The sequence below is a fragment of the Poeciliopsis prolifica genome, unplaced genomic scaffold, assembly GCF_027474105.1.
Source record: "Poeciliopsis prolifica strain line A6 unplaced genomic scaffold, Auburn_PproV2 SCAFFOLD059, whole genome shotgun sequence".
Classification (NCBI taxonomy): Eukaryota; Metazoa; Chordata; class Actinopteri; order Cyprinodontiformes; family Poeciliidae; genus Poeciliopsis; species Poeciliopsis prolifica.
The window spans coordinates 2,155,796-2,163,462 of NW_026562434.1; the positions used below are offsets into that span (position 1 = coordinate 2,155,796).

General features: G+C 39.5%; 1 long non-coding RNA gene across 1 annotated transcript; it reads right to left on the reverse strand.

Annotated features, from left to right (window-relative positions):
• Window positions 1–4,098: 4,098 nt before the first annotated feature.
• LOC129379638 (uncharacterized) lies at window positions 4,099–5,202 on the reverse strand. Its single transcript, XR_008608210.1, has 3 exons — window positions 5,105–5,202; window positions 4,309–4,440; window positions 4,099–4,174 (listed from the first exon to the last, which is right to left on the reverse strand). It is a non-coding gene; the product is annotated as an uncharacterized LOC129379638 (long non-coding RNA).
• Between the last annotated feature and the right edge of the window lie 2,465 nt (window positions 5,203–7,667).

Consider the following 7,667-nt stretch of genomic DNA (forward strand, 5'->3'; position numbering starts at 1 on the left):
AGGGATCTGATTGGCTGCTGCAGGTCGTGTGGTTATCCAGAGGAGAGCAGAGGGAAGCAGTTTCCCCTGATGAGGTTTGTCAGCAGAACATCCACTGAGGTGGACTCTGTAGCATCAGTCAGGATCTCCTTGTTGTGGAAGTCCAGTGGAAGTCGACTCTCATCCAAGCCATCAAAGATGAACAGAACCTGGAAGTGTTCAAAGCTGCAGATTTCTTTGGTTTCACTAAAGAAATGATGAACAAGTTCCACCAAGCTGAACTTTTTCTCTTTCAGCACATTCAGCTCTCTGAAGGTGAATGGAAATATGAACTGGATGTTCTGGTGGGCTTTGTCTTCAGCCCAGTCCAGAGTGAACTTCTGTATTAGGACTGTTTTCCCAATGCCAGCCACTCCCTTTGTCATCACTGTTCTGATTGGTTGATCTCTTCCAGGTGGGACTTTAAAGATGTCTTCTTGTCTGATTGTGTTTCTGGTCTGTGTGGTTTCCTGGATGCTGTTTCAATCTGTCTGACCTCATGTTCATCATTGACCTCTCCAGTCCCTCCCTCTGTGATGTAGAGCTCTGTGTAGATCTGGTTCAGAAGGGTTGGACTTCCTGCTTTAGCAATCCCCTCAAACACAGACTGGAACTTCTTCTTCAGACCAGATTTAAGTTGATGTTGACAAATTGGAGCAAAAGTCCTAAATTAACACAAAAATAAAATCAGCAACTAAATAAAATCATCTTCAGAAGATGATTAGCATAAATATGATTCTGTCTCTTCAGACATCAGTAAATGTCTGATTCTACAAAGATCAAATTTTTGAAGAAATCCTCTTACTGGTCTGCAGATGGTCAGCCAGCTTGTCCTCCTTCATCATCCTCAGGAAGTTCAGTGTGATCTTCATCACGCCTCTCTGCTGCTCCTCTCTGCTCTTCATCATCACCTTCCAACACCTCATCATCTCTCTGACTCTCTGAATGTTCTGGGTAATCTGGACTCAGAACTTTCTGGATCTTCTTCAGTTCTTTCTTCACAAAAGTGAGAATGTTGTCCTCCAGCAGCTGGAACAGAATAATAGATGAAGGAAACATCAGAGTGAAATTATGGAGCCAAACACCAGATGGATGTTGGACAGACTGACAGTCCTCTGGTCTACAAAGTGCAGCATGAAGGTGACTTTGAACGGAACTCATGGAAAAGTATTTGTTGTTCATATACAGACCATAAATATGGAGTCCAGCTGTGTTTGATGCTGCTGGGCAGATGGACCCCTGGGAACCTCTGAGCTCTGCTGGTCCACTCTGTGGAGGAACCAGGAACAATTAGAAGTCAGGAAATATTATCCAACATCCAATTCACAAAGGAAATCACCAAGAATATCACATTAAAAATCCTTAAAGCATAAAAACAGAGCATCTCAAGAAGGAGGAGGAGGAAGAGTGTTGAATTGAGGAGCAGAATGCCTGCAGTCACAATTGCCCTGACAGGAGGAGAACTTTCCTGGAGATTGTGAAGTGCACAATTCAGAGACTGAGGTCCAGACAAAAGTCAGGGAGCAAAAACAATCTTTAATACATCTGCAGACGGAGAGCAAGAAATACACTGCATTAGGCACAAATTAGGATCCGCTCTGAGGAACTCAGAGTTGCATAGTTACTTTATTCATCTTTCTTTACTACCGAGGCGGAGACTCAATCTTCGAAGACCAAACAAAAGAAACAAAGGAAAACATACGAAACCTTGTATGCTCATTCACTGTAATGTCTATGGGAGGTGAAAACTAAACACTATCTCCATAGGGAAGGCCACGGGAAAAACAGCGAGTTCCCAAATAACTGTCTGGGGAAGTTCAGCAACCCTGGGAAACTTACTTCAGTAGACACATCATGTTTCATTAGGTTGTACACCATTTCCAGCTGCACAGAAAAACACCTTGACTGTGATTCAAAAAACATTACATTTATATGACACATAAAGGAACATCATTTAATACGAATAAAACCTCTTCACAAGACCGAGATAGCAGATGTCCCTATGCTGGTTCTCCATTCACTTCCAAGATTGCATAAGAAAATGTAACTGTCTCCCCCTGTTCTAGTTTTTGTCCAGCGAGAATGTCAGGATATAAACACATTTTAAAAGGTTGGTGCTGAACTTGGACCTCAGTTTCCCTGAACTTGGGGACAGTGGAAATAAAGGCTCTTTCCACACAATGTTCAGGACAGTTTGGAACATCCATCAGCTTCTGATGTATAGATGGAGGTCTGAAATATATGGGTTTGTACATAGACAAACCCATATATTTCAGGCCTCCTGGATGTTGTAGTGGATCCTGTAGATCCCTGGAAGCCAGTGAGCTCACATTGTATCTGTCCTCACAGAGACAATCAGAAGGTAAAGGTCCATGAAGTGATATCTGATGTGAGCAGTGAACCAGGTGATCTAAGTAGTTGTAAAGATTTAATGTTCCTGCTGATCCCATTAAAAACCAGCAGAACCTCTGATGGTCCACATCAGCTCAGTTTGGTTGAGTTCCAGCAGATCTCACCAACCACATCATGAAGCTTTCCTTCCCTGCTGAACTGCTCTCACAATGCACACAGGAACCAAGTCCTGGATGGACCAGAATGGCTTTACCAGGTATTTCCCAGTGGAAATGTGATCCACTGTTAGTCTGACATGGAGCCAGGAAGCAACAGAACATCATCATCAACATCCAGAGATAAAGATATGAAGGTGTTTTCATGAGAACAGAGCAGCTGATTTCTGTAGATAATGGATCAAACCTCTGGAAATATAACTGGAAATCATCTGAGTTTTTACTGTTTCACTTTCCAGAGTTACAGCAGTTAGAAACAGCTCACCTCTCTGATGATGGAGGTCCAGGAGATTTAAAGTCAATGGAGGATCCTTTGACAGTCGCTCTTAAAGGAGACACAGCTGGGTTCTGATTCTGGTTTGAATCTCTGATGGATCCTGAAAGAAAAACTCTCATTAGAAACTTTCTGTTTGCTAATTTCTTATGTGACTGTAAACCAAAATCAGAACCAGATAGATCATCAACCTGATGTTCTAAATGATTCCTATCAGAACCGGTCCAATCCTCCAACATGTTCCTGATCATTGATCCTCCTGAAAATGTCCAGCCTTCTTTAAAGAGCAGAAAGATTTGTTTCTGAGACCAACATGTTGGTTTAAATGACTGAGAGAACAGTTTGGTGATCTTAGTGTTGAGCTCTGACATGGAGCAGAACCAGGAATCATTTCCACTCTGACCATCCAAGGAGGATCTGATGGAGCTTCAATCAGAACCAGATGGTCCGTTAGAGACACTGAAGCCCACAGCTCAATCAGATCCACTAAATATTTAGTTTCACTGGAGAAATGGTTGATAATCTGCCATGTTGGATGATGTTTGAACTTCAGAGGTGGAATCATAAAAATAATTCATAGAAAATGTTTCAGAATGAATCTGTCTTTTGTCAGATTTAGAGAAATGCAATATATCAACCTAGAAAAAAAAATTCATTTGGTTTTGTTTCTTGTGTGTTAATATTAATATCAGACTAAATAAATGAGTGTTTCATTTGTAAAAATTAGGCTTAAACAAAACAGAATAAAACCCAGTTAAATGTTTCTGGTCCAAATGTCATGTCAACATAATAGTTTATAAGAGTGAGTCCTGACTGAGGATTTATAAGATTCTTTCTGTATGGAGTCAATAACTGTCCAATGAATGATGGTTAAATTGATGTCAGGTAAACATCAGATCAGATTTAGAGATTCTGTTAACTAGTGAAGCTCTGGGTAGAGACTGTGGATCCAAACGGACCTGTTTGATTTTTATACAAAGGATCCAGTTGAACTTTATTGTGTTCATAGTAACATGTTCATTATTGGTACATGTTTCATGGAGACATCATAGTATTACATCTTTGACGTATGAAAAGACAAATAACCTGAAATTCAGTCCAATGTTTTCATGACAACAGAACCCAACAGAACTTATCATCACATGGCCACAATAACAGATATAAACAGAAGTTACAGCAGTTAGAAACAGCTCACCTCTCTGATGGTGGAGATCCAGGAGATTTAAAGTCAATGATGAAATCCTTTGACCAGTCACTCTTAAAGGACACACTGCTGGGTTCTGGTTCTGGTTCTGGTTTGAGTCTCTGATGGATCCTGACAGAAACATGATGATTAAAACTTAATCATCAAAGAGGAGCAGCAGCAGCTTCATCACCACGTCTGTTCTGGCCTGATATAGTGAACGCTGTGTGAAAAGGGCTGTGGACAGTTAGAGATGGTGACCTCACCTCTGACCTTTGCTCTGGCTCTCATCTTCCCCACACAGAGTGGTTTTAGAGGAAGGGACTCCCTCCTCTCTGTCCTCACACTGATCCATGCTGCTGAATCCACATCAGCTCACACACACTTTCTAGCTTCACCTGCAGAGGAAACACACATCATTCATCTGCACATCAACTCTGATCATCCTTTACATCATTAGTGCTGGAAAAAGATCAGCTGCTCCTCCTCTGATTGGCTCTTCTTCTCTGCTTCATATCAGTGTCAGGTGAATGCAGTCAGACAGCAGAGAGGCAGAGGAAGCTGCCATCAGCTGCTGCACTTCTACTATCAGTCCACTAGATGGAGACATGGAGCAACATTTACATTCACTGATTCAACCTGAACAGGAAGTATTTTAGTTAGTTAATTATTAATTTTCTACAAGTGGATTATCTGCTCTAGAAAAGTTCAACTAATTAATAATCTGACTGAATCAAAGACATTTTAAGAATAATATTTCATTTTGAAAGAAAGCAGCAAGAAACTGTTGTGTTTGACATTAATAGTTAGTCTGGAGTTTGATTTCTGGAAATAAAATAATGAATTAATTTGTTTAGAGAATAAAATAAAGAAACATCAAGCTGTTCATTATGTTTTTCTTCCAATTTATCAATAATTTAATAATTCTGTAGTTTAGCTTTCAAACAGCAGAAATGAAACTTGAGCTGAACTCAAAAGTGAACATTTTCTCTAAATGTCAGAACAGAAACAAGTAGAAAAGTTTATGTAGATAAACTTCAAGTAGAAGCAAAACAGACTTACAGTTTGTTCAAACTGTCCAAAGAGTTGAAGACAAACATCTGAACAACAGACCAAAACCCAACAGAACCACAGGAGAACCAGACTAATGCCACACCTGTACAGAGACTCAACAGAACTGGACTTTTACCTGAACAACAAGAGTTCAAAGTCAAAGTGTTATAAATGTTGCATAAGTGATTATATGACGGGTCACTTGATTTGAAGTTTCTTCTTTCAGAGCAGCAGAAGACAGGAGAGAAGTTCTGATGAAAATGTTTCATGATGGAGTCATGAGGAGAAAAGAGTCCAGAGAAAAGAGCAGCTGGTTGATTCCTGCTGCAGTAACTGGTCAGAATATAAATACAAACAGGAAATAATCAGAAAAACTGAACTATAATCCTTAACATCACCACACTACTGCAGCTGAAACCACACATTGTTCTAATGCAGATTATTCCTAAAGCTCCTAAATAATCATTGATCATGATGTTAGTGTGGTGAGCAGAGTGAGGACAGTCTCTGGTTAAAACCAGGATCAGCTCAGGAGGTTCTGCTGATCCAGGTTGAAACCCTGATTTCATCTCAATCATCAACCTGAATTTAAAGTCAGAGTCAGATCAAGCAGCAGAGAGGTGGCAGCTTGTTCCAGACTCATTATTTACACATGCAGCTGTTTTCCAGCTGTTCTCCTCCACAGCTGTAGGGAGGGGGGATGTTTGGAGGAGAGAACCTGAACATTCACCTCCAGGTTTTACAGCTGGATTCTGACCTCAGCAGCTCGAACAACGACACAGATGAAACCAGTGACTCCTGGAAAATGGGATGTTTGGATCTGAGCTGGTCTGCAGATTCACTGACTGGGATTTATTCAGAAAATGTCTGAGAGCTGAGAAGAGCTGTGCTTCTTTAGACTGAATGCTGGGAAACCTTCACTCCTCCATTCAGTGATGTTCAGGCTCTGAACTTTCAAAACTAAAATCAGTTGGAAACATCAGGAATTTTGTCCACTAATAGTGGTAATAATAAATCACACTTCTGCTGTTAATTGAGTAAAGTCGCCATCTTGTATTTTAATATTTGTTGCTCTTAATAACAAATCAAACTTATTAGACGTATTATTTTGAAGCAAAAACCATTAGTTTAATTTATTAATTATGTTATTAGCAAACTAATATAAACTAAACCTGATGTATGGAGGAACAAACATGCCTCAGTCAAGATAATCACCATTTATATCATAATTATTGCCAGAACCACATTAGCTAACAAAGCTAACATCTTGTATTCCACAAATGTAAAGATTGTAATTTTTAGATTAATATTATGTATAAAATTATATATTTATGTCCAGTTTTATTTGCTATAACAGAGTTTTAGGGCCACAATAAGGAAAAATATACAAATAAAATGACAAACTAAGTGTGTTTGTTGGTAAAATTATTCTAAGTTAAATCTGCTGATCATGTTACATTAAATGCTTGTGAACTCTCATCAACAGAACCTGTTTGGGTCAAACACACAAGGTTGGAAGTTGTTTTCCTGCAGCTGCTTGGTGTTATGTTTGGTAGGTAGGACGCAATAGAAGCTCAGTAGGCAAATAACTCTTAACAACTTTTATTCATAACTTGCTCAGCAGTACAATAACATAAGCTTTTCCGCCATCTTAGCTCTCTTCTACTCTGCCTCTCTCTCTCCTCTCGATACTATTCTGGAACGCCACCTAGTGGTAGACACAACATTCCCCCCTTACTTGAAAAGATTGCATGTACCCATTTAAAATATGACTGAACATCAACTTCATTTAACGGTTTGTACATCACAAAGATAACCTTAGTTGCAATCAAAGTAGGTGGTCAATTAAGTACACAAAACCAAACAAATATATTCAGCAACCCTATACTTTTAAACTCTAAAACTTGAAGTTACTATGGAACAAAATTACCAAATGTAACCATTGTACAATTAAAGTTTAGGCATTTGTAGCCAGTTTGTTTGTAATGAAAATTAGTTCACCTGAACCCTAAACATGTAACACAATCACTTATGCATTTACATATTGATATTTTCTTTTAACCTGGTTGAAAGTCCTTGAACCACACAGATCAAGCAGCAGTTCTAGCACTTTTCTTTGGATTTGGAAAGATGTTTTCATCCTCCTGTTGTGCAGTAGTTCTGATGGAGATACTCCAGTTGTGTTATGTGGTGTTGCTCTGTAGTTTTGTAGGAAATCAGTCACTGTAGTTGTCCAGTCTTTCTGCATGTGTTCAGCAGCTAGGATTGTCTCCTTAAGAACTCTATTCCATCTTTCGATAGCACCATTACACTGTGGATGGTACACACTTGTACGCAGATGAGATATTCCCCTTTCTCTGAGAAACTCTGCGAAAGAGGTGGAAAGAAACTGCGGCCCATTATCAGTGACTATGTAGTCAGGGTTCCCCTCTCTGCTGAAATAGAGCGCAGAAATGTAACAACAAAATCAGCAGTTGTTCAGTATTATCTGGGTGTATTTGGGTCAACACACCACCCAGTCCGTAGTCTGATGCGTCTGTGGTGACAATGGTATTCAATGATATCCATATAA